This window comes from Anopheles moucheti, chromosome 2 (assembly GCF_943734755.1).
Source record: "Anopheles moucheti chromosome 2, idAnoMoucSN_F20_07, whole genome shotgun sequence".
Taxonomy (NCBI): domain Eukaryota; kingdom Metazoa; phylum Arthropoda; class Insecta; order Diptera; family Culicidae; genus Anopheles; species Anopheles moucheti.
In genome coordinates this window covers 4648889-4674425 of record NC_069140.1, presented here as the reverse complement: position 1 = coordinate 4674425, position 25537 = coordinate 4648889, and positions in this window count along the sequence as shown.

Sequence of the window (25537 nt, the reverse complement as noted above, 5' to 3'; positions counted from 1 at the left end):
ACATGACCGGGTGTAAAATTACCCTGCACACCGACGCCACCCGGTCGGTCAGAAATCTCGTTCTCGAAAGGAGATTCCGCGATCTTCTGTGTCTGGCCGCGGTCAAAGGTTTTCGTATCCGGTGGAGGAACTCCTCCTGGTTACAGGCTCCCGGTCAATTACTCCATTTTACTAGAACCGGTGCACTGCGAGTGTTTCCGATCGATACACATGCGAGTGTAAATTTATATAATATAAGAACACGCTCAAAACATCCCATTTAATGAGCTGGAGCGATTGTGCGGACATGTGGCAAGTCATGTCGAGCGCTGTTATGTCATGAGTGTACGTTGCATGCATTCAACGCCATCATCATGATTACCAAACCACCCAGACGTGGTTGGATCTAAAGATTGGCAAAGTTACAAAAAAGACAACAAGCAAATCACCTTCAACCAGTGACACCAACTGCGACCAATCCGAATTATGGACTTCCGAACGAGCCGTGCGTCGAGTTTGATCTAATTAAAGTCCATTTTCTTCACGCGATTCTCGGCTACGGCACAAGGTGAAGCAAGCGTTAGAACCATGAGCACATATTGTGCTGTCGGTCTGATGCTGTCTGATGATGTTTAAAGAAGGAAGTGCTATTCACTGCTGACACCTGCCAATGGTATGTCACCCATCGTTGTGCATTGAGCAGCATCAGACATGCAGACGCGAAAGACGAACTGCATGGAGCATGGTAGTGAAGGTTTTGCTATCCCTTTTGATGAGTCTTTACCCGGTGGGATTTGTACGGGAAACAGACGAAAGGAAACGGAAACTCTCGCTTACTGTTGAAGCGTCCCTGCCATCTTGAGGATGATGGCACAAATAAAGCGAAGTTACTTGAGGGAAATTGTAACTTCACTCAAGTGATTGCGATGAGGGTTTCGTTTTGGGGTTCGAAGCCTCGAGACAATAAAAACCTCCCCTCTAGAACCCTCTAGCCGGCGATACCTTTACGCGTCTTTGAGACATCGGAATTCTCTTTGCACCTGCAAAACTAAGGCAAACTATACGGCAAGGGTATTTATAGCGCACCGTGTCCTTGTGTCGGTGTACATGCAGTACACCGTACCGAAGCTGTGGTGCATTAATAATTCATTAAAGGTTATTTATCAAATAATTAGCAAGCAATTCATGCTATATTGACTCAAAGTGGTCAACACTGGCACTATCACTGCACGTCTAGTGGTGGTTGTGTTACGTGATGTTTGATGAGTAGTTGCGGCTGCCGTACCTGCATTGCCTCGCCAAACACTAATGTGCTCGGTACAATTTCGATCAATATCTCAACATTGGTACACGCCGTCCGAAGGGATCACCGTGGTTTGGTGGTGTCTTACAAGCAAGCACCATTTGTAACTCGCTTCCGCGAAAGGGTTTTAGGAGCGGGCGCACAGTTTGGCGTGCAGATAGTTACCCTGCAATGTACGGTGGGCGTGGAGACCGGCAAGGAGCATAATGGACCATTAGAGGAGGGTCCGTGCCGTCCTTGACGGGAAGGGTCGATATCGATTGTAAAACATGACATGCTCTATTATCGCATTTGTAAACCCATCGATTGTCAAGGTTAGGTTGCGATCGCCTTGGGACCCTTTTGTACATGACGAATTTTAAATGTCTCATTACGAAGCTGGAAGGCGTTGGTCTGAGGTTACAGCATTACGCTCCACGGAAGTTGACGTTAAATTAGAAATTGGACCATCTGGGTCCACTTCAGAAACGCACCCGTCATTCCTTTGATATCACACCAAGCGATTCCGCGAATTCATTCGCCGGTGGTGGTAAATTGAAAAAAAGAAGACGAATAAATCAAACATAAACGCTGTACGCGGTTCGGGACGGAATCGGTTCTAAATTTAACAGTCCCGCGTACCAACCAACCAACGGAGGGTAACCTTCACCGTGGGCTTGATTCACGGCGTATCGGCGTCTCGGTTAAATAGTCGCGCAACTAACCAACCAACCAACCGACCGACCTCCCACCATCCTTCGCGCCGTAACTATTCAATCCGATTCGGTTCATCACACTTCGCGCGGTCCCTTCACCCAGCTCTCCTGCCCGAGACGGAAGTGCCCTTGCGAGCAGTAACTTTTCCGGCCCGGTTGGATGAGATGTGCGGAAAATCACTTCATCGTCACCTGTGCGCGAAACAGACGGCCCCCACGAAACAGACGGCACACGATCGAAGTTCAATTTTTCTTTCTACACTGCGCTACGCTTACCCAGTGGTTGTGTACGTTACCGACGGAAAATCGAAACAGAACGAACGGCAGCGCGGAGGAGGGTTGGGAACGCATTTACAACAGACAGTACGGAGATCATTTAGGCCAAGTTTAGCTGACGACAAGCTGATCGACGATGAATGGAAGCTGACGGTGGTGGTTTAGAGATCGCGCACGAACAAAGGAAAACAAAGAGCGTGATGGGTTTTCTTCGTCTGGTGGTGGTGTGGGATATTCGGGGAGGGTGGTTTTTTTTACGAGCGACAGACCGGTCGATGTTGCTTTTGAGCGGCCACATTTTGCACGCATCACTCATCGGTTCGGTACGATGCGTAGACGCACCGTACGCGTCGCAGATCGGGTTTCTATTTTTTAACCCGTATTTTCCTCTCTTTTATCTCCACCAACAGCTAAATGTCAACGCGGTAATGCGTTGAAATGGATCGTTCGCTTTATCGCGGGATCTTTGTACATTAAATGGACCAGTACAACTTTATTTATGAGGTGCGTGAACATGTGTGCTAAGAGTGTGTTTTAATTCCGGGAACGAAGATAACGCGTGTCGTTTGCTTTACCTGATTCATTGTGAAAGAAAGACTGTGTACAGAATCATGTATAAAGCTGGATGACAGATTGGTGTTATGTGAGACAAAGAGCTTTTATAAGAACGCGAACTGGCAAGAAAATTGTTTGAAAACTTCCTTTGTAATTGCTAATTTTGCTTGGATCGATTGCGAGTTTTTGGAATTGGAGTTTGTGATAATATTGATTGTAAGTTTTCAGAACTTATCAAAAAATAATTTGAAGTTCTTATTACTAATGGTCTTCGAGTAGGCGAGTGAGGACTCATAATAGGATACAGGGGCTCACAATGCGCAATATTTAACTGATCCCATCAGTCGAAAACTAGTTACGTAGTACTATTACTAATCTTATTTTCTCGTTTTTTGTGACCTTTCTGGCAAAATGAATTAAAGAAAATATTCTGTGTGCAATAATATTGTTGCCGTTCGCAATTTTTTTTGGAGGATTGCTTTGGGTGACTATCAACGTGATACATTTGCATACATTCACCCCCCCCATGTTTCTGAACGTTCATTTTTCAAACCAGTACGGTCCTGTCTAACAAACAGCTCGTTTACGATCGTACATTATATTTTATTATCTCTTCAAAGTTCCAGCGCAAATTGAAAAATAGGTTTCATTTTTTACACGCAGCGAAAACAAAAATCTTCGCTTGGGAATACCTTCGCCAAGTGCTCGTGCACTGAAACTAACCATCAACCAGCAGCGGGAAACACGAACGGCATTCTCCGCGGCATCAACGAGCGCCACATTTCGGTGGTAACAAACGCCAATCTCCGTCCATCTCCGTCCATCAGTACGTCTGTCAACACCCCCCGGAATAGTCATTGCAAAATGATTGTTACTAGCGACCACCGTCACCACATGCCGGGGCAAATTTGTACACCAAACGAAATGTTTCCACGCACAGCTGACTCCGTTTTTCCGCCTAACCGTACCAGCCAGGTGTTGATTAATGGTCTTTGTCTTGGCTGATGATGTACGCACAGTGCAGAGCTGAGCTGCCAGTGGAGCAAGAGAAGACCACGCAAACGAAACGCTCAGCGATGGGTGGCAAAAATGACGAGTACGACGACGATGATGACGATGATGATGATGATGGTGATCGGTGCCGTTTGTTGCGTTGTGGATGAAAATTTGATTCCGCCAGAGAAAGAAACCCGCCCGATGTTGGTAAGTTTAACCGCTAGTGCGAAGTAGTCGCTGTAGTGGTGCCATGACTGGAAGATTGCAGCATGGCTTGCTTTGTTTGCTGTGAGAGTGTGGCGTTATGGCAGTGACTGCAACTGTTCCGCATCTCAGGCGGAAAGTTTCAATTAATGCATGACGCGCGATGGAGTGTTTCGCTGTTTCGCTGGAAATGAGATGCAGTTGGATTACTCTCGGAATTCCGGAATTCCATGACAATTCCAAGATGACAAATAAGGAGGTTCTTGGTTTGCCTTCCGTACAAAGAATCCTGAAGCGCGTTGAATAAGGACCACATAAAGTGCTGTAAATTGTTGGCTTTTGCTAAGCGCGGGGAACTTTACAATTGCTTTTGTTACTTTGTTGCGATGATCGTTTTGTTCGATTGAGGTTTCGATAAAGTTGTTGATATATTTTGCATATAAACAGCTTAAGCAATACCATGAGTCAACTCATTGATTGAGATATTTTTGCGTTGCGTTAGTGAAGCCTATTGCGACTGAAATTTAGATTTAGAATTTATCCGTTGGTAGATTTAGAAGATTTATCCGTTGGTGGTTCGTTTTTCACATCATTCGGTGTCATAAAGCGTGCCAGTTTAAATTTATAACCATCCCGGATGGGGACCAGAGAGTTTCCTTATGTTGAAGACGCAAACAACAGGTGTTAGTTTTGAACAGTGGTGGAGACATCTTAAACGATAGCTCGAAGAACTCATACCAGCAACTGCAATCAAATCGAAGGACGATTATTCGCACGAGGAAGTAAACGACGTGACGTCAAATCACGCTGAGCGGCGTAACGTTTCGGGAGCATATCCTTGCCTTCAGTGAGTAATGAACATTGATTTCTGACGAACAACTCCCCCGTTCGCCTGTGCGACGAGTAATTGTGGAGTATGAAAGATCAATGATCCGCAAACGATGATGTGACGCTAGGCTAGATCACTCGCTGATTTTGCAAGGCTGTGACGGCATTGTGCGGTGTGCCGTGCATCAACGTCGCATTAAGCAGGCAGCTATTTATAAAAATAATTTCACGTAATACCCTTCACGTTCAGCAAGGAAAACGAACGAAATCGAGTCGGACACACTCGCATACATGTTTTTTTCCACTCCATTTTGCAAACCCAGCAAGGAACCGCCGGAACCGTGCGTCCCAATGGCAATGTTCTATCGATGTTTCAGCAACATCATCACCATCAGCAGCATCAGCAGCCTGTCCGTACGCGGAGCACGAGGATTTAGGCCATCGATGCGAGAGGGCGGAAAATTGCACATCGACCGAGCAAGATGGCAGCTAAGCCGAAACCTCGAACACGACACGTTCTGCGAAAGGCAAGCGTAGGACCTTTCGTGTATCGTTCACTTGTCTTGTTTTTTTCCGGCATGGAATGTATCCACTGGCCGGTGTCTATATTGGTGACCCATTTGTGCGATGCTGGGCAGCCTGGTCGGGCCGCTAGCACTATTTGGCCGGCGGCAAACATCGGCAGCTCGTTTTATGCGATGTAACGATGTGCTGTTTACCCGCGAAACTCCAACCAACTCGGGGCCCTGGCCGATATGACGGCGTATCGCAAACAGGGGGGGCCAGTTAAGCCGCAAGAATGAAGCTTCTTTTCCAAGATTAAACATGGGCCGCAGGGTTTCGAGCGCTTCGAGGCGGTGTTTGCGCTTCGAGCGAGAAGCTCATTAGAATTCGGCGAGCGAAGATTACAGATTTTGCATTATCCTGACGTACTGGTGCTACGCCGGCGACGCTACTTTCGACATTGCCACACTTTGGGACGAAGAGTATTGTTTGATGCTGAACGTTCGGAAAAATTAATGACGCCTTTATTAAGGTCTGATGGATGTGATGGTTCTGTGCTGGTGGTGGTAAGCAGCAGTACGACGTCTCTTTTTCTTCATCAACCAATTACCGGGAAGATGCGTACTTTGCTCAACTTGGCAGCAACTTGGAAGCGTTGTGCTGATGTGAATGTTGCATTAGCGCGTGAGTACACCGCATCAGACAGTTTGATGTTTGTAATCCATCCATTTCTAAAGGTGCATTATTCATGAGAGAACACATGCTTTTTTTCCGCAAAGTAAAATCAACATCAAACTGTGAAACAATTTCGTCTGGTATGGCTGTAACAATAATCAATAAGTTTTGTTGTTGAAAATGTTTCAATAAATACGAAGATGGAAACATTGTTGACATGCGAAGGTTGGAATAATATTTATGGCCAGTGGAAAACAAGTATTGTTACACGACCTTTTGCTTCAGCCACGTTCGTTTCCCCAGGTGAGAGAATCGGATTGGGACTAAATATGTCTCCAAGGAGGTCGTTTTAGTGGATCAATGAACATGAGGCGCGTAACGAGAGCCAAGCAAGCTGCCTAAATAAACTGGCAACCAAGCCTTAAAACGGTTACACGGGAATCATCGACCGCATGGACACGCGTGGTCGCAGGTGATTGCATCCAATCATACAATCATACGTTGATCCTATTACATGGAAACGCTCCCCGGGAAAGAACGACGCAGTGTAACAATTCTTCGATGGTGTGTTGTTTTTTGGCGATTTATTCCCCAATATTTGTGGTGTGGTGCACGAGTTGAAGGGTCATTATTGAGTTGCCCTGGCAGGTCGGAACGGTGATGGGAAATCGCGTCACGCGGAAACGATCTAATCACATGCGTCTTTTTGTTGCGATTTGTGGGTGACTTTCGTCTTCATTCTTATGTCACCAATCGGACACAGAAACATACGTACAAGAAGGAATAATCTCTGGTCTCTGGTTTGTTTGTGTGAGTCTCGCGAAGCTTCATAAACGATGACAACGCATGGGAAGAGAAGCGTAACAAACGGATACGGAAAAGCGGGTGTATTTTTGGTCTATTTTTAGCCTACCGTAGCGCAAACGAACGATGCCAAAACAATCATATTTTATCGTAGCCGATTTTCCCGCGCCTGCAAAGCATCTTCTCACGGAAAACGATCCCACCATTTTTACTGCTCTTGTTCCGCCATCGGACGCTCGATCGTACCGGCACCAGACGATATGGGTTTTTGGCATAAGGCTTTTCTTAGAGCGAGCGTTTTGGAGAGAAGAGAAAAACAAAAGAAACCGAAAACACAAATACATGACAGATTTCCGAGTGGGGAAAGATCGTAGCAGAATAATATATGACACACGAATCACAGCGCCGGCATGGGTGGTGTGATTGAAGGGGATTGTGCGAAATAAAAACACACAACATAACGCCTCAAATTAATACCAATCGCCACGAGTACTCGGGCGAATGATGAACGGATCTGGAACCCAAAATGAAACCACGACCCAGGGGAAGGGCTTATCGGATCGAAGTTCTCATGGCATAAAACAAAAGGCACAAAAGAAAAAACCCTTTTGTGGATTATTTGCGACAGAAACGAATCGCTTTGCTTTGCTAACTTTTGCCTAATGAAAGAAAATTGGATGAATAAAATAGTAATCTGAGCGTTCATGAAGAGTGACGCGTTTTTGAGCTGTGACTGTGGCCATGATGGATGCATGGTTGGATGTTTGTCTTATGCTTGAAGCTGAGACGATGGTGGATGGTTGAAAGAATTCTTTAAAGGCGACCTAAAGCTGTTAACCCCTTTGAATTGATCCAAGTAATCGTATTGTAGAACATTGCAAAAATTGCCTAAAAGTAGGCAATCTGCTTTACATTGTAAGAATTTTTAAGCTTTATGGACCACAAGTGATAGTGATATCTTTGAAATTGGAACATAAATCACGTTTATTATCAAATTTGCTAAAAATCTTCATGTAAATCCTCAATTGTTTGTTGGTTTTAATAAACGCGAGAACCAACATTTACAGCATGAAAACGTGGGCAAGGATCTCTATGCTTTCGGACATGTCCCTTAATGGTACTAAAGCGATTCACGAACCTGGTGTGCGCCCCTAAATCTAGTTTGTAATTTTCGTGCTGCTTTACGGTATGACAACTCATTTACTTCGTCCGAACTGGTCGAGCATCTCTAAGGAAAACCACTGTGCACTGTGGTGAGCAAAGTTTGCAGATTTTTGTGAAACCCTTTGCTTTGGCACAAGTTGCACAAGCTGCAGGACCATTGCAACGGCAGCATACAAATTACCCCACTAACTATGAGTAATGACTATGGGTTCAATTAGTGGTGACCCGTCGTTTTTCAGGCTCACTCTAAACAGTACCGGTGTACCGGGGATATGCTGACTGCAGCCGAGGGCTCTGTGCAGAAATATAATACATAAAGGTTAGAAGGAGCGCGGCACTCGGTGCGCAGGCAATGTAAAATGTTGCAACGGTCTGACATACCAACCAGGATGGAAGGATGGAATGTACGTGACGAGTTTTGGTACAAAAGATCCTAGCCTGAAGCGTGGCTGCAGAGTTTTCCGGCGGTTGAGTTAGTGTTTTTTTTCTCTCGCTCTAACTTCGGTTGGTCCCGTGTCTATGTGCATCGTTTCTATCATGATTCCGGCCGGCATCCTGATGACTGTGACTAAGACCGTCGTCCACGATGGACATAAATCATTCTGATAAAACAGCTTGATTTTTCCGGCCATTTTCCTTCGGCAACAAAGAAGATAGATCACAGAATGCCGACCAGCGGACATGGTCTCATGGAAGTGACGAATAATTATCACAAAATCTAATAAGCACCATTTTAATGTCGTCCGTGTGTCCGGGGCAGAAGTGTTGAAGCGCCACGTTTTGTGTGGTTGTGCTGCTGTAATGCACGTCCGATGGCGTTCATTAAGGCACATTTGTTGGGTGAAGCGTGCAGAATGGCATACTGATGAAACGGAACTAGCGAATGGCCGTTTTTAATTAGTTTATCTTATTTGAAGAATTCGTGAAGCCATAAAATCAAAATGTTGCTTGTAGTAAGAGTATTTTGATACTGGACTGCTTATACTCATCAATTATTACAGTATCAACCTCTCAAGAGCACTGTCACACTGCGTTTATTGACATTGCACTATGTAGTACGGGACCGGAGTTGCTCCGTCCGGAAGCATCATTGACCGGAATATGTGTATATGTGTCAACGATCTCGTGCCGTGTGCAATATCATCCCGCCCCAAACCACAAAACATCCAGTGTCCTCAAACGGCCAACGAAGAGCACCCTGCAAAACGTGTTGTGCGTTGATATGTGGAACGCTTTCGACGAGAGTGTCCTGGATTCGTTTCCTTCCCTCGAACATTTCCACAGCTCATTTGGAGCGTGCTCTAGAAACGAAAGGAAGCACTTCGGGTTCTCCGGGTCCGTGTTCGTCCCCGTGCTGTACGTCCCCTCCATCATCCGGAGGGAATACGATCAAGGTTAGGTACGTGTGCGGTAGTTTTGTTGCACAGAGTGCGGGATGGGTTTTATGAGCTTGTACGGCGTTGACGAACCCTGATCCGGTGGTCATTATTGCTCCGGTGGAACATGGCACTTCCTTCAAATTGATTAAGAGCACAAGCGTATCATCCTTTTGCGCTGACCTCAAACATCATCCAAGCCGGTCGTGTCATTAACCGACCCGTATGCTCTATTTCGGGAATCTCGTTAACCCGTCACTGGGTATTGTAAACAATATGACTCATTTTATGTTGGCAACAGAAGGAAAATTAGATGCAGAAGTTTATAGGCGATAAGGCGACATAACCTCACATTTGTTTTTGTACGGAAATGACATCAATTTGATTCCAGTAATTTTAATTAAAAATAATTGTTTTAATAGCCACTTCTTCAATGGTGCCTAAGTATTCAACAGGCTGTCCCAGGATCGAATCACAAGAATACGGCCTATAACATGGTCTTTCCGGCCATACTTCAACCCCTTACAAGTGTACGCAGGGTTGGGGTATCGATCAGTTGGAGGGTAGTGAAACGTTTTGTTAGGATCTGCGAAGGTGGTAGGTTGGTAGCCGCTGTATTTGCTGTCGTCAATTATGTAAATTGTGCAATCCATTAATTCCCAATCGATAAAGCAAACCACCGACCACAGAAGTGTAACACAACCACGATACACCGGTTGTAGGAGCTGCAAGAGCTACAAATGACCTTAATTGAGGAAGCCAGCAACAGCTATCCTGGGCTATGGGGTAAGCAAATAGTCCGGGAAGTGATTTCGGTGTGTTTAAATAATGTTCGTTGTTGAAACATTTTTTACAACTTTTAACAAACGAACCAATATTGAAATTAGTATTTGTTGGTATTTTTTACCATAATTTGCTATAATTTATGGAAGAACCTAATTGAGAAATGAAATCTGAAATCGCTTATCTTGTACAGAAATAAAAGTGATTCCTGTTGTCAGTTTGAAATAGAGCTATAAGTACGCATCCTTCGGCTGTTCTCTGTGACCTCCATAGCATCTACGAACAGCAGCACATAGTGGGGAGTACACGCGTCTCAAAGGGAAGCCGCGTGCTGGTAAGGATTGAATTAAAGTTCGTAGTATCCGGATTCATTCGCCCCTTCCATACGCCGAGTGCTGTTAGCCTCATTTTGTAAGCACGTGTTTCAAAATGATTCCTACGTACACGCAGCGATCCTCTCCCGATCGAGGCCCATCCTTTGTTTCGCATACGATGTGAATCGTTTTCCCCTGTAATCACCCGACATTATCACCGCTGGTAGCCAATCCGGCCGGTTGTTGGAGTGTATTTTTATCATGTTTCTACACTATCGTGAGTTCGGAATCAAAGCCCACCACCACCCCCATCGTGCGTGCGTGCATACTTTGCGCCGCCGTCCCGATTGGCATCGAGTTGCAACCGAGGCGGGAACCAATTTTCTCCGGGCGGATTCCAAAGCAGCTACGCCAGCCTGGTTGGAAAACTGTGGTGCTTGGAGTTGGGGGTGCTACCGTGCTGCTACACGTGTACACGCTGATTCGATGCTGGTGTCTGTCGCTACCGAGCGAACACGTCGCCTTGATGCTTTTTTATTCGCACGCCGGAACACACGGAGACGGCATGTTTATAAGGGCCGTTTTGCACTACATACAGTTTGGATTTAGTTTGCAATAAAATGGGTGGATGGGTAGGACGGGCGGTGTGTTTAGGCGCACATGCGACTCCCTACAGGAACCGATTGCTTGCCTTCGGTCGTGTGCACGTTAGAACTGGAATTCGAATGCCCCATAGAACTTGGGACTCGATAATTGGTTTGTGAGAAACGCTCAGAACACGATCCCTTATCTACGTCAGCTGGGGGACCGGGAGACTGACGGCGAAATTCCTTGTGCAAGTTTTAAGCTGTTTGTGGCTCATGTTTGATTGCATGTGGACGATGCGTCCGATTGTTCGTTACGCACACCCCTTGCTGATCGCCAGTAGCTAAGAATAGCAATAGTGCCACGTTCGTTTAACATATTTAGTTGTACGCAATATGAGCTGAATAACAATTACAAACTAAAAGCCGTTGGAAGGAGAATCTTGATCACGGATTGATAGCGTCTATCTAGAGGGCGTTTATGGAAATGTTATTGTTATCAATTTGTTTTGGTACTGTTCAGCTTACAGCACCATTCAATTACAGCGAAACACAAGAAGGAATTCCTTATTTACCTCTCGAAACAAAGAACACAATGCTGCGTTATAAGTAGGCTATTAAATAAGAGAAGAGTTATACAACTCCTCGATACAAGATGAAGTTTCAATCAACAACGCAATCTGAACGCATAATATTTACCCAACCGATTGTGAAATTATATAAATTTCAGTCGAGTTCTTCTGCGATTTTTCGCCACTTCTTCCGGTGTCCCCATTTTCTTGGAGCGATCCAAAGTTTTCGATTATGTCGCCAAACTCATCAGCATTCGTCCGGGGACGGGAGGCAAATAAATCGGGCCCCATTTAATCGGATGAATGTGCGTTAGTATATAAAATTGTTTGGTATGACGCAAAAACACCGATTGCATGACTACCCGTGATAACGGCCACACTAATGAAGCGGGGTACTTTTCCGCTACCAACATTCTACGGTGGACTTCAATTGTTGTTCTCGGTGTGATCTGGACGTTCCGGGGAGTTTTCCGAGCGATGGGAAAACTGCTTCCTACGGATGATTATAAAACCCGACCGTTTCGAGGCGGATTCCGCTCGGTGCTTAGCGCTCGATTGTATTAATCAATATTGATGGGTGCATAAATTGTGATCTGTATGATAAGGCGACGACGAAACGACCTGCCGCTGCAGTAACGCGATAGCTTAACGATGTCTAAGACGACGCTAATGGGTTTTGGTGCAGGGCAGTGCGTTGTTTGCTGGGAAAAATGGGCATTTGCGCACAGTGCTAGCAGACAAGAATGATGCAATACGACAACTAATTGTTTGGTTTGTTCTAAGGAAAAGTAATCGAAAGCGATGATTAAAACAATAAATTTATGTTTGTTAAAAACTTATTAGATCAAACCCAGTATGGCAGAAATAAAACACCGACTTCAACGTCTTAATCTACACAAGTTTTTACACCAAAAAGGGAGTAAAATAAAACAGCAAAATCAAAGTCACTCCATTGATGAGGTGGTGTGAAATTGGTGCAATCCGTTTAGGTTTCATCCACTTGCCGATTCAACACAGCAGCGGCACACCAAATCCATTCGCTTTTCTCACCCACGATTTTTTTTTATTCCTCCTGCAAATGTGCATTTTTGCCCACTTTCGGAAAATCGCCAACCGATGGGAAAAAGGGTGTAAGCGGGGGAAAAAACCGTACGAAGAAGCGGAATAAATGCCGGCACCGGTAGTCGGGCAGTTGTTTGAAGTGATGCCCTTGATTAATCGTGCGGTACATTGATTGGGTGAAATTGATTTCCGCCTGCAGTGCAGAGCCCGAAAGTACCGACTGCCGGAAGAGCGAAACACGAATTGCTTTTGAACGAAAGTGATGCATCTGTACTTGGATCAGACGTTTGTGTTTAATGGCTTTAGGTAAGAGGATTTTGTTTTGTAATTTATATGAAATGTTACAAGTAGTAAAATGGTTCTGTCAACTTTTCAAGATATCTTCCAATTTCTGCATAATTTTCACTGATTTGTCCTAAAAAACAAACTTAAAACTACACAGTTACAACACCTTACAAGAAATTATTAAAGAATGCGCATGTGACCCTTGACGAAATGAAATTCTTCTGGACGAATTGACCGCTTCGTGGTGTGATCAGGAAGAAGTTTGCCACGTTCGGCAAACGGAACAGGTTTTTGCGATTTTTGGGGCTCGCAGATCGATTGACGCAATTTATGGTGACCAAAATTGCGACCGATCAGTTGAACCGGCTTTAATGACTCACGTCGCAAGAAGAGGAATTCCGAAAACAAAAACATTGCGCGAGGGATTTGTGTTTTCTGTGGTAGTTCTAAAGTTGTTGTCTTAAAATTGTTTTCGTGTTTAATTAGCTGTAGCTATTCGTGTGCGAAAGCGAGACAAAGTTAAGGAACTTTCGTGCTACGTAAGAACTCAACCGAAATGTGAACTCTGCGCCAACCATAACATACCCGTTAAGCCTATCCTTCCATCAAGTCATGTGACTTCTGGTTGGTCTTTCCATTCCGCACCGGTTCCATTCCCAAAAAACAGCGGTCTCCTTCCGTGGGGAGAACATTTGAATCCACTCCGGGAGAACAGGTTTCGTTCGAACCCCTTCCGAGCAGGTTTTACGGTTAAGGGGTCAACGCGGTAAACGAAATTTTCGGCAAACGATCATCCTCCTTCGACCGGTGAAGGGAAATGGCGTGCCCCTTTCGATCGGAGGACAGTCAGGGGCACCGAATGATGCTGGTAGACACTGTGCCTGAGTCACATGACTCGTTTTGGGGGACCCGATTGGGAATGCGGCACGATGCGAATCATTAAGTTGGGTCACATGATTCGCTCCGCCAGGGAATCCGATCGCGCGGCGATGAGTCACGCTTGCGATCTGCGAAGGCATCATCAATGTCATCGTTTGGCGCGTCGAACATAACGATCCTCGTTGATCGGGCTGATCGGTGGGGTGTATTGAGCGAGCAGGGTGAGGACTTTAGACAAAAAAACCGGTCCAGCAAGCGTTGAGACGGAATGTTTAACATGAATGTGTTGAATAAATTGATTGTAAAGGGTGCATTATTATTCTTTTCCTTTTCGACGATCGTTTACGCCTTGCCAAATATAACCAACTGATGGGAGGCACGTGTAGCTTTTCGGGAGGATCGTCAATGTAATTATATCGCACGGTAGGTATGTTTCTGCATAAATGCATATAATTTAAAATAATTCCAAAATGGAGAGAAATCGAAAATAACACTCCTGTGGAATTTAAGATCATCACTGCGGCTCGCCGAAACACATTCGGCCGAAGCACAGAGTGCTGAAACTTTATCAATGCAAATCTTCTATGTCAATATCGTTGTGAGCATTTTTTTGTGTCACGCTTTTAGCGCGATAACATTGAGAAAATATTTCAGAATTAATTAAACAAGAGTCGTCAACATATAAAATCAACAAGTGTGGACATGCGTGTAGCTCTTCCTCGCACACGACGAGTGACTTTTCACCACTTCTTTGGTGTTTATTCTCATTCGATTTGGTTTGTGTAGAGATTATCAAGGGTAGAATTAAAATGTGATTCGGCTCATCACCAAAAAAAAAAGGAAGAAACCATTATTTATTTTCACTTTGCATGGCGACATGTGTTGAAACTCGTCAGATTTTAATCAACGTATTTACACACCTAATTTCAAAGTTTAATGAAGCAACATTCGAGATGTTTCCTTAAGTAAAATAAGAGTTGTTTACTGAAGAACACTCCTCAAATTTTGAACGTTCTCACGAGAATTATTAAAACAAGCATCATGCATGGAATATTGGCTCATTAAGCTTCAAAAAGTGTTAATATGTCAAGTATGTCAATAAGGTGATTAACTGTTGGTAAGTGACGGTATGCTTTACTGAAATCATTAGGCGTTTTAACGTATTTTGTCAATCCTTGTGGATACAATCACCAATGCGGACGTTTTGGAACTACTTGGAAATTCATTTTACTCCAGTAACTAACCAATTTTTATATGCTTGCAGTTGCCACCACGGTACTACTGTTTACTGCTAATGGTCAAGTTATTTTTAGAACACTGCGCAAAAATGCCCTTCAACCTTGAACTCCTTGCCTCTCCGTGCTGGACGCATGATGGTTAAATAATTAGGTACTTCGAAAGCTAAGACTCCCTGGAATAGAGCATCTACTAGTAGAACTCACTTGACGCAGACGGATCGGCCGACCTAACACGTTTTCTTACTGAGGAGATCTGTTTATCTGCCGCTCAATCTTTCCCATCTGACGACGCGGTCAAACCGCCACAATGCCCCACCATTGATAAATAGTGCTCCGGCAGCGGTATGGCGTGCTCATCACCATTTCCGTTTCCATCACTGACATGAGTGGCGCAAAAACATAAGACACCCAGCAGTGGGCCGACGGTTTCCTGCCCGACGGTTCGCTGTATACCGCAATTCGCACAGTGCATCTGCTTTTCATCAAAGGATTGACAGGCCGGTCGTACAAAAATGAAGTGCGCCGCTGGTTGGTATTGGCCGTCGGGCAGCTGTTTGCTGGAGCATACGTATATTTCATGCTCCAGCGAGCGGGAGTCCGAGTCAATTAGATGCTAATTTGTTTATTTACGCAAAGATTTGCAGCGTTTGCACTTCTGCACAAGGTTAGTGTGGTTTGGAGATCGGGGAATTATTTTTTGTTGCCTCGCATCGACGATGATGATGATGATATGCGCGCACCAGTTGGAGGATGCTGTGCGGTGGTGGTTATTTTAAGCCTCAACTACCTGCTTGTGTGGAGCGGAATTTCCATACCCATTTAGGCACTTCAAAGCGATTGGTTTAATTTAACTTCATGACTCATTGATTTTGATTGCAAAATGCGTGGTGTGGCAAGAGTTTGGCGTTAATTTTACGATAACCGAGAGAAATTTAAACACCACCGCGCCGCCGCTGGAAAGAGCAGCTTTAAGATCGATTTAGGCGTGTACTCGCGTCGCGATGCTAAAGTTACGCGAGTAAAAGTTTGGATAATTTTATACGCTTGCTTCCCGGCCGGGAGAGAAGATTGCTATCAATAAATCGGAATCACTAGCAAAGACGGGAACATTCCGGGTTTCGCTGTGACCACCTACTCTGGTGTGGTGGCGTCACACCGCGAAGGCCAACCTGGCCCACATGGTGCAACATCAGAGTGCCGTTCCACTGGTGCAATAACTCAAACACTTCAAAAGTCGCTCATTCGACCACGGCCAGACGGTCGTAACGCTTTTTCTTTCGAAGTTGTACAAACGGTCGCTCGGGTAACCTTCCCTTTGACTAATGAAGTGCGAACGAAGTCAACGCTGGCGGCGGTAACCGAACCAACCTCCGGAACGTCACGTATCCTGCCCACAAGCCACCAGAACTCCCGGTCACTGCGTCCAAAAGGAGCGTTCGCTGGGAGGAAAAAGTGTGAAAATGTAACTTTTCATCAAATTCATCTCACCCAAACCCACAAATTCAACCCTCTTCGGCCGAAGGCAATCGAAGTTGCCACACAAAACGGGAATGATGGGGCGAGCGTCACGAACCTCTGGGGAAGATGAAAGGCACGAAGGAAAAGGGTACGATTGATTTGTGGCGGCGACGTTGGCGAATCTCGGCAAAGTTAAATAAACTGTGAATAAATTTGTGGTTGTATTTTGTTTTTTTTCTTTCTCGCACTTTTTTTATTGAGGGGCGTTGAAAATTCCGATCACTGACCAGGGGCGAGAGTTTGGCTAAAAAAATAAGCAATTCCCAATTCCTGAGCAATTCGTTCTTGTTCGGGTATTTCCTCCACAATGAGGAGGTGTGTAGGACAAAAAATGTCTTCACTTTTATAAAAAAAATGAGACAAACTTCGCAAGTCGAAGATAACCATGCTGCTTGTGTTAACCAAATAACCAAATCTCAATATGGTTATAGTATGGTTCTTCGTATGGTTTAAAGAGACCCTTAAAATGGTGCGAATAGCATTTGCTTTAAGATCTTCGAAATATCTTTCCTAATCTCGATTGCTCAAGGTTGTCTACCTCTATCAAGCTTACAGGATCTATCAAATTTAACTTAGACTTCGTATTGAGACCTCAGATGATGACATTGATGACACAATAAAATACTTCTAGTTGAAATCGAGTAAAAGAATCTCTCATTACATTCAGTATTTGCCGTATTAAATGGAGATAAAATTTGAATACATAACAATCTTCACAGAAAACTCATTCTTAAGTGGAGAACAAGGCTGAGATTAGATAAATTCAGACTCCAAAATCATGTATCATGTATCTGTAACGAAGCTTTAACCTTCAAAAGAATTGAAAATGATTCAGAAATCAGTCAAGTAGAGTAGGTTTTATAATTTCACAAGATTAAGGTGAGATCTCGCCCTGAACTCAAGAAAATAAATAAATTCGAATGTCTATTGGTATCTGGAACCTCTCCGTAACTCCGAAAGCATATTTTGAAGTTGGTTTTATATTTATAAAAATAGGTTTCAGTATGAATGACATAAAAGGAATTAACCTTACTTACTTATCGAACAGCGCTGTTGGCAATGACTTATCGAAAAGTCACAAAACCCCGTCTCACGTCATGCGAACTCGGTGCAACTACCAGTCAGGATAAAGCAAAATCCGAAAACCCAAAACTAGGTTACCTTGCCAACCCGCTCCCGGGGAGTTTGCGAAACAACACGACCTCTGGAGACGTGATCCGTGCGCTCAGAGTCTGTAAATGGAAATTTGTCATTTGATCGCCACCCGCACGCCCGTATTTAAACGCATTCGCCGTTGTTCAACATTCAGCTTGTGACAAGCAAAATGAAATGCTACGCACGTAAGCCATAAATCAGTGAATGGTTGTGTGCGTTAGTTGCTCGCATGATCACGCCCGAAGTGCTCCGGATGGACGGTACGAACTTTCTCACGCCTCCCCACAAAAACGGTACAGTTTAAATGGATTACACATAAGCTGCCGGTAGCATTCATCATAGACGCTTGCACCATGCTATATAGTGGGTCGAAGAAATAAATCTTGCATTAGCTGTATTCAGTCATTTGTTGGAGGGTTTTTTCGAAAGCCAAAATCAACCCATCAGAAACTAATTGCAAAGAAAAAGACACAAACTCATTGCGATCTTCCATCCGGCCATTAAGCGAAATGTCGTCATACCGATACGGTTCCAAATCGGGTGAAGGAAAACCGGGTACAGATTTTCCAGACCGATTGCGTTTCCTCTTGGACGTGGGGATATCGCTCGCGCACACGCACACACACGCACAACTGTCACCAGTTCAATGTTCGTGGGTAAATCCTTCGTGACACCCTCGGCTCATATTTATAAATAAATTTATCTATTTATTTTTTCTGGGCGCGGGACGATCAACAACAATTTCCGATATTTTTTTCGGTCACCCCCGCAGACGATGGGGCCCACGGGCACTACTTTCGCCCCTGCCTGGGTTTGAAGATGGCCATGTGGAGTGGAGTGCACAGCCAATATTCCACTTCATTCGCGCCAATTTGCACAGCATTTTAATGTTGTTTTTTTTGCGCGTGTGTTGGTTGTTGTTGTATCCCTTGCATCAATATCCCAAAAAAACCAATTCCGATAGGCTGTGCCCGTGGCCGGGAGCGTAAGTAAGTGGCCGTGGTGGGTAAATAAACGACAGTGGGAAGAAAAAATTTACGTTCGTTTATGCAAACTCACTCGAACGCCACTATCGGGGCCCCGGGGTGATAGACCGGAACTCACGCAATACGCGCGCTTGTTTACACATCTCGATCGAACCATTCCGTTTCACTTGTTTGAATTCCAACCCAACCCAAGCCCAACCCTTTCCCGGCTGTGTGAACGTTTTACACTTCCCTCATCGAAGGTGAAGGTGAACAGTGCAGGAGATGCTTCTACTACTACTACTACTACTACTGCTGCTGGTGGTGGCCACCAAAAAGTACACCGAGGCGTGGAGAATAGCGGGTAGCGTTCACTTACGTTCATTCATGGAAAGATGTTGTGGGAAGTCTTTGACGATTGTTTTTAGCATCATCCCCGATAAGGTGTCGGAGGGCGCAATGATGGCGCAAATTCGTCCATGATGTCACTGACAGCTGTCAGCTACCGCTTGTTTACGCTCGCTCAACTCAACCGGACGATGCGTTGGTGCAGCTGACGGGCCGCGTGTTTACTTCTGCCTCCAGAAATACCGGATTGGGCCAGTTACAACAGCCATCGCAGGCTACGCATCCCTTCAGGAAAGGCTTCTCCGCGGTCCTCACTCGCGGAGTGACGCATATCGCACACACGTCAACTTCCCCAAAATGTCTCTCGTTTGTTTGGACATTTGAAGCGTCCAGAGCGGTGTCCGCGAAGGTCAACGGAAAGCAGTACGGCGTGGGCAAGGCGCCATTTGTTGATAGCCGCGTATCCGAATGAATCGGAATTGTTAGACCACGCCAGATGACTCATTGCCACGCTGTCAGTACTGCGGATGCTTTCTCTTTGAATGAACGATTGTCCATCGCGCAGTTGGGTGGTCGTTGTGTTGTTGGATATTTTCGGCTTGAGTAAACTCTTCTCCTATAGCCCTCAGCGATGGTTGATATTTTGCTGACGCTCGAGAAGCGTTTGATGGACAAAAATAACAATTAGCACTCGTATGCCACAAGATGACAGTCGGAAACATTTATCAGCAGCCAAGTAATGGGGAAGCATTAAAAGACGTCAAGCAGCACTCGTATCGGTGAAGTTCGCCTCATCCAGGAAGTAGACTGGGTGCTGTTTGATAGTCAGATTCGTGGAAAAAATGTGAAAATTTTAATGTACCCCGATATTACAGATCCTTTCTTTTTTCAAATGATCTAACTGATGCCACCCACAAACACAGTGAAACCACCCAAGATAATGATGATGATGGGAAAATTGGTTTGCTTTCATCCACCACTCTCATTATCCTTCTGCGACTGTCATCTGTGGCAATCAATGGTTAGAGAGACCTCCCTGAAGAGGAATCTGTGGGAAGTTTGCTCTTCACTTTTTCACCTCGGAGCAAAACTCATCCACGTTTTGGTGACACTTGATCGTGGAAACGGCGAAAATAAGGGGAAAATAATTGTTCCTTTTCCATTTCAACAGTTCGCGTAGCCCTAATCCGTTTGCAGCTCCTGTCGGTGTGGTCCTTTTTGGATGTCACTTCTGTCATATTTTTCACATACAACTCATAGTTTTATTTCATTTCTGCTGCAGCTTAAGGGTGGGCCATGTTTTTAAGCGTTTTATTTCACCGCCCGACAGAAACACGTGCTGCTGTCTGTCATTCGAGTCGGTATGTGGACAAGGTTCGTTTGCAGAAAAATTGTACCATTTAAGCGCGGTGATTTAAACGGCGTTTTGCTTATCTTTTTTTCGCGAAAATTTAAAATAGAACAGAAAATAAAGCATTTGGGGGGGGGGGGGGGGGGGGGGGGGGGCGAACATCTTAACACGAATGTTATTTTGTATTTCGTACCTCTTCTAATCTTTTAATCCCAAACATCCTCTGGCCGGGAACGAGCTGGCAAGCGTGCATTTATTCAACCACTGTCCAATTCCAAGAAATGTGGTAGTTCTCCATAAATTTTCACTTTTACATTCAAGATCACGCTTCTACGGTGGCACTCCAGCACCACCCGGCAAACGAATCCTTGACGGTACTTGTGTCGAGTTTAAATTAATTCATTCTTCCCACCAGCACCAGCAAGCGCACGGCACATTTTCCACAGTACTGTCCTATTAGTCCGGCACAGATCCGTCCACTCGATCTCTTACGAGCCTTGCCAGTCGGTTTATTTCAATTCTGCTTGTTATCAATTTATTTGTTTCAATTTGCTGCTGCGAAAGTATAAATTAATTACCTCAGCAAAGCTCAATTAGGATTTAGAGCGCACCGCATCGATTCTACCGAGCTGGGTGTGGGCCGAACCAATCTCCGGGCTTGCCATGGCGATGATGGTGATGATGACTCTCAAGGTTTGCCATTGCGTGAATCACGCCGAGTTCAAGGTTCAAACGGCCATATCTTTTGCAAGGAGTGGGCCAACCGAGTTTACCTTTGCTAATAAATCGCACCGAACACCTCAGCCAGCTCAGTCCCGGTGGCGGCGTCGAACGGATCGCTTTATTTGGTGAAAGAAAACAAATAGTTGCCCCGGGGGGAGAAAAGTGGCGGCGATGGCAGCCATCTGTGTCCTTGGATATCACTTACCGTACGGAGTGAAAAGTTGTTTTTTTCTCTCTCTTTGATAAAACCATTCCACACCTTATCGGTCGGTGTGAAGAAGGATGGATTTAGTGACGATTTGTTACACCTTTTGGCTCGGTTTTTGGCGGGCCCTAAGGTTTGGGTTACTTAAAGGCGAAAAGGGCTGTTCAGTTAAGCCGATCCGCATGCAGCACGGTAAAGTTTTCCCAAGCACCGGAGTGGGAAGCGATGAACTGTTATTTGAAAGATGGTCTAACTTTGCCGCGCTGCCGTTCAATAAATTGAGCATTTAAAATAGACAAAAAACGGTAAAACTTCTGACTAAGACTCTGCGTGCCGGATTTTCATTGAGCAGTTTTCCTGAGCACATAAGAAATGCTGCCGGAATTTCAATGAAAAGAAAACTCACATAATAGAGCTTACCGTTGCGTTGGATCCGCTTTGTCAAACGATTCTCACACCCTTGTCAACAGTGTTCCGAAGTGGTGTGCGGAGGGAGTGTAAAGTATATCATCCGAAAATAAAAAAACGGCAGTCTGGAAATTATTCACTTACCGTCGATATTGAGAAGCTGTGGTAGTCCTTTTTTTGGGTTCGCGTCGTTTATCGAAATCTTTTCCTTTGAACTGAACAGTATTTATTTATGTTGGAATTCTGAAAGTGCATGTTATCATAGTGCTTTGGGATTGGATTGGGTGAATTTTTCGTAAGGTAATCGGTTGATTGACGCTAAAAATAGAATTTCGGGTTGGGTCTCGAACATAATAAGACATTGCAGCTACATTTTACACTTCCATTACGTACTTTAAGATTACTTCAGATCGGTTAATAGATCTGGCCGGTGAATTGGCTAAGCTACTACGAAGAATTCATTCAATATCGGATAGGACTCTGAGGGAGATTTTTGGTTCTTCAGACTTGTAGAATACGAAGATATCTGCTCCGCTTCAACTATAGAACTTATCGAAAACTCTGATTTAATAGCCATAACTTTAGAAACCAGTGATCATGCGATATTTGTTTGCAATTTGATCACTACCAATTTACGACAATCTCGAACGTTTTCGTCAATCTTCTCAGGCTCGTCGACCTTGAATTCAGCTGATTTTCACAGTTCTGCCTGCCATGCAACGACCGTAACAGTACCGCTAAATTTGGTCAACTATAATTTACACACAAGCTGAATATTTTCGCACTGAAGGTAAAATCTCACCCTGCGGCCTTTACGTTGTGCTTCGTACCGATCCGGCCAAGCAGATAGTGCGCTCATAACTTTGCAACCACGCCTGCCTGAAACTTCAGTTGTTTGTTGCAAAAACAAAAAAACCTCTCATGCATCGTGACAGCGCACTTTAACGGCCCACCGGACGGCCTTGGGCGAAGTTGAGCGAAGGAAACCACATACTCATACAAGAACTGGACAATCGTACCAGAGGTTGATATCAAACAAAACAAAATACTGTACCAAGCTTCATCGCGATATGATCTACCACTTCAGACGGCAATACCTTCTCTCGTCCACGCGGAGGAATTCTCGAACATCTGGTTCCTGGTTTTCATGTACGATCAGCGAGTTTTTATTTTTCGTTGGCTAACAAACGGCTGTCAATTGTGACATTTCCACCGTCGATCACGTACGGTATTCATCAATGGGGAATTTGGAAGGCGTACTTTTGTTTATTTTTGCTCCCAGCCTGGCCTCTTGACTTCTTGGTGCGCAGATCAAAACAGCCAGCAAGCATATAGCAGCAAATGGAAGCGGCAGTAAGCATCCGAGACACACGACTCAGCACGATGATGGACAATCGTTTCCCGCTTGTACAGGTTTGTTGAAAACAGTAAGTGTTCTCGGTACACCGCTCTAGCCACCAGCGTGCTCGAGTGACGAATGTTTCTGTTGCTCTCGAGTTCGCTTCAAACCTGCCGGCAGGATGTCAATCATTGGTGGGATATTGATGGAAGTAAGGAGCCAGTTTGTTTAAACCAGTTCTCGCGTATGTTTTTGATGATACATTGCGATACAATTCTACGCGATTGTGGTAGGAGTGGAGCAGAGTGAAGTGCTTACACAGCAAATGTGCTCAGTGGATCAATCAATTGATCATTGGTAGGACATAATTTATGATTGGTTTCATCGCTGCCGCGTTGAAAGTAGTGATACACTAATGGAGATGTAAACGGTGTTTAGACAATCAAGGTAATGGAACTAGTTTTCTGGTTTCAACCGGTCAGAAACAACAGAATGATTAGACGACAGGTAACTAACAAGCAGATTGTAGGAACTGTTCAAGATAAGTCTATTTGATCAGAACCTTTAATTCAAACATAACTTCACTTCAGTTTCGGAGCACAACTCAGCACCAATAGTTACGTAAGTAAGGAGATAAATGTTACGGAGATAAGAGTTAGTATAGATCATAGCAAATCTTGAATATCTTCAAAATTTCAAGTAGGTATTTGGTACGATGAGCTATTATGAGGAGATGCACATAACCGATGAGCACTTCATAGTCGTGAGCGAGGGGAAAAAGTTAGTTTAATAACGAATGAAAACAGAGCAAAAGAAGAACGAGAAGAGATTCTAAATTATCAAAATGCTGAGATTTGAAAAATGAGCAATATAAGGATCTATTGAACTTTTTCAAATTATTTTTAGCTAAAATTTATTATTCCTCCCCCTTGGCAAAACATGACCCATGTATGCATTCCTTTTTTTATTATTGATTTCTCTTTTTTTATCTCGTCATTACTCTACCGCCAGAGTTTAAAATTCAAAACATACTTTGTCATGTAAACAACCCGCCTGCAGTGAGATGCCTTTACCAGTGGCATCTTTTTCCACCGCGCGAACCCATTAATCAACTTACCGAATTTCCCATTCATCATCAATTTTCTTTGGCGTAAAATGCACCAGTTCGGCACCAACCCGGGCATGCATCCGCACATTGTATCCCTCCGGGCAACAGTTTGTGTGCTGTGCGTGCGGCTTGGACGAGGATAAATTGAAAACTGGAAAAATATTGGTCGACCCGTCGCTCGTTCGCTCTTAGCGATAGGATGTACGTGATCGAGTTATGCGAGTTAAGGACAGCACTCAACGACCATGCACCGTGTTGGTAGTTGTGTAGGCATGTTCGAGTACAGCAACTACACGAACTCTTTTAGTGTAGCCAAAGTTTAATTTTTGCGATGTTATGGCAAAACATTGCCCAAATTATTCAATGGCATGTGTAAGCGCACGGTGTTGAGTCTGGTACGGCAACGGAAAATTTGTAACAATTAAAACCAATTATTCGGAACCGGCTCTACGGTAGATCATGGTTCGATCATGCCAGTACGTGCTGAATTGGAAAATTCAATATAAAAGGGACTTGTAAATGAATGGAACAACCAGAGCACCAAAGGATGATTGACCAGGGAGGTATTCCGTCAAGCTTGAAATACTCGGGTACTATTAACTTCTATGTGTGCATCCGCTTGACGTAGTTCATTAGAATGCATATTTTCCACGTACATGAAAGCATTTGTGAAGACATTTTCCGTCGAAATCATTCTACTACTGCGTCATATCCGTTTCCGATCGATTAAGGGAAACTATTTTCCATAGAACACCGTACGAATGGATTGAAGTTGCGGTTAGCCTCGATGCTTAATTGCTTACCGACCTGTAATTTGTGGTTAGAAGTAATGGATCGTATCGAAATCGAATTCTTCGAATTTATAATCAAAAAATGTCTTGTGACATCAAGTTATCTGAATGCTAAAACGATTGCATTACCCAAATGTAGCCCTGAGGATAGAAGCGAAAATCCTCATCCTCAGCACCCTTTCACTGACTGAGGATTATCAATGTGACATCAGTGATACATAATGCGTTTTACTTGTATCAACAACCACCTACTACTGCTTCTACAGAACCAAATACTTACTGATTGAATGTGTAAGCTGCAACTCCGACGACGATTCACAGACTTTCGCGAGTAGGTGTACGTTTATGGGTTTAACTTCCGTTTCGTCAGACGGAAGCATGGAAGTGCACACACTGGATCCGTTTGCAGTTTCGTTGCTGTCAACTTTTCACTCTTCGTAAAAGTGTATTATAGTTGTTAAAGCTTGAACTTATTTCACTGTTTCAATCGACATTTTATCAACTACACAATCACTTTTCACACAAAAGTATGGTGAAACTTATAATTGGG